At 40.8% G+C, this 3,062-nt stretch overlaps 1 protein-coding gene across 1 annotated transcript in view; it reads right to left on the reverse strand.

The window, feature by feature from the left end:
• The window catches only part of HS6ST2 (heparan sulfate 6-O-sulfotransferase 2), an 89,626-nt gene that overhangs the window by 75,034 nt on the left and 11,530 nt on the right, over nucleotides 1-3,062 (reverse strand). The window lies entirely within an intron of this gene.

Below are 3,062 nucleotides of genomic sequence, written 5' to 3' on the forward strand. Positions count from 1 at the left end.
AAAAACCAGACTGCACTTGAGCCTCCTAGGATATCCTGCCCTGGAGATGCTCAGCAGGCAGTTGGAAATTGGAGTTAGCCCGGAGCTCCGGAATGAGTTAGGGATTGGAGGGGTCAATTTGGGAATCATTAGTGTAGAGGTGAAAGGTGAAGCTATGTGAGGAGATGAAGTTACCCAGAATGAGAACACAGAAAAAGAAGAGAAGCAGATCAATGACAGGCTTGGGAATTGCTCCATTGAAAGGNGGGGGGGGGGGAGAAGCTGTGTGTGTTTGTGTGTGTGTCTGTGTGTGTGCATGCATGTGCTTAAAAGATATCCCAACAAAGGAGACCTATGAAATGTTGAGAAGACAGGAGGTGAACCAAGATAAATTATGAATGCTTTCAAGCAAGAGAAGATGTGCGAAGGCACCAGAACCTCCAAAGAGTTCAAGAAGACTGAGGCCAGAGAAAAGGCCATTGGCGTTTGAGTCACAGTGGTCACAAATAACCTTTAGGAAAGCGATCTTCCAATGTCATTCTGTGGACTCTGTGTGCCCACGTGCAGATGTGTATAGGTGTATATGCATGTACCTCAAACTACCATATGATTAACTATGTAATGAATAAGACTGTACTGGGTGTGCCAGATAACAGCAGTAACAGCCACTACCACTCACTGATGGTTTATAAAGTGCCAGGAACAAGGCTAAGCACTTGAGATGCCTGAACTCAATTTAATTTTTGCAACAGATCTATAAGGTGGCTACATTTTACATGTGAGGAAACGGAAAGCCCCCAGAGGTTAAATAAGGTCACACTGCAAGAAAGTGGCAGCACCAAAATTGGACCTGAAGACCGACCAACTCCAAGAGCACTAAAGTAACACTTACGGTGTGCTGATGTGAGCTGGGTAATCCGGTCACGGGGATGAAAGAGCTGATATTGGTTGACTGTTTCCTACTGCTAAGTGCTTTGCATAGGACATCTCCTTTCACACACACGCCATCAACATCATGGCTATGTTTAGGGCAACTTTATCAAGGCATATATATATTTTTAAATCCGATTCTGCTTTTTAGAAAATAAGTTGAAGCTATATGATTTTAAAACATCTCGTTACAATTCAAATGTATTTACTATCATAGCTCCCAATGGCTTGAAAGTTTTAAAAAAGTGTGGCATCATTGATTTGGTGGTGGTTGCTGACATTCAAATTATTGACAATCAAACTCGTTTGAAAAGTGAGGGAATTTGACAGGGTGATCTAAAGGCCTCCTCCAGCCTTGACTTCCTGTGGTTCTCCTATGCATGTATAATGCCAATCATTTTAAAGATACGGAATAATGAGTGGAATGTAAATGCAGCAGCAGAACTGGTTGGTGCGCCAGCACCCTTTTATTCCTTAAATTTATAGACGACTACTGTTAAAAGTATTATAAGAAACAGTCTTTAGTTGTCCGAGCCACTGACTGCTAACTTAAACAGAAACGTGGAAACTCCATCACAAAATGGTACACTGAAAATCCAGCCAATTCATTTGCTTAAGCAACTGCAGACTTTATATTATGGCTGGCTGTAGGAAAAAGAGAGAGAGAGTGACACTCTGGCAATTAATGTTTTTGCTGTCTATAGAAAAACAAATGAGGTTCTGGTCTGAAACAATTAGTATCAGTGTTAATTGTGCATGTGCGTAACAATAATACAAGGCATTTGGGCTGGCTTCCACTGATTGTTCCCTTCTTTCTCTGGATTACAGAATTCATTCAGACAACTAAATAATAGTGAGAATTTATGCAAATTGTTAATTATGAGGCAGAGCTCATCATAATCTTGTATATTTCTAAAACCGCATGTGCAGGGGGTTACCAAATGAACTGTTGCTTTATTTTTACTAGTGGTTGAAAAATACGCTAGCCTTGCAAATCGTTTTCATACGTTACTCAGCCCAGAAGCACCAAAAATGGCCTCAGTGACATTTACCAAAGCTGTTTCTCCTCCTTCTCCCCATCTGTACCTTTCTTCCTTTCTCACAAAGTCAGAGCAGCTATACATTGCTCTGATGATAACTGATCAGCACCATAATAAAAACAGAGCATTCACTTTGTTACATAGCGAAACTGGTATAGACATAGAGTTCTTTCATGTAGTAAGTTTTAAAGCAAACCTAAAACAAAATTCTCAACATTTCCCCCATAAAAGCAATGGTTAGGATACTAGTTTGTATGTTATTGACCATTATTTTAATGGTCATCCACTCTTTTATTTTACAGATGAGGAAATCAAGGCTCACAGCAGAGATGGGACATGAGCAAAGTCATCCCACTAGTTGTGGCAGAATATAATGCCCTTGTCACTATGATACATCATCTATAATCTTTAAATGCCCTCCGATACTAATGTTCTGTGATTAGGGGTCTATGTGTGTCTATACAATTTATCCCAATGAATTATAACCTGACTATAGAATTAAAGGCTGAATTTACTATTCTTATCTGTGAAACAAATCCACTGAGGCCTTAATGGGAATATGGAAGTCCAGCTCCTGAAAGCTAACTGGGCATTTAAGAAATGGCCCATCTATTTTGTTTTAATGAGTATCTGCCCCAGTGGGAAAATCTCAAGGCTACCACCTTTGCTCCCTTCCCTATTTGGTCAGGGAGCATAGGATGGGATTTAGGTGGATAGGAAGAGAAAGCAAAGACACTGGTAAATATTTCTGGTGCCACTATGTCTATAATAGTCCAAACACAGTACCAGTGAGCACCACGATCTTAGAAAACAATGTGCCAAGCAACCAGAGCACACATTTACGAGACAGCTTATGATTCTCACTAGCTTCTTCAGCACTGGTGGCAATACGATGGTACCACAAAGGTGCTGTCCCGGAGCAGTCTCAGTAACCCATCCACCCCCACGGTTAGGAACTTTCCATGTTTGATGGGATTTGCTCTGCTACAGAGTTCCTACCATAAAGGCCCCTCGCCTGTGGGATTATCCTATCTTGCAAGTCCATATATTTACACACTTTAAAACCCCCTGAAATTTTCAAATAATTGATTTCCCTTCAGTGAAATGCTGACC

Source organism: Crocuta crocuta, unplaced genomic scaffold (assembly GCF_008692635.1).
Source record: "Crocuta crocuta isolate KB4526 unplaced genomic scaffold, BGI_CrCroc_1.0 scaffold475, whole genome shotgun sequence".
Classification (NCBI taxonomy): Eukaryota; Metazoa; Chordata; class Mammalia; order Carnivora; family Hyaenidae; genus Crocuta; species Crocuta crocuta.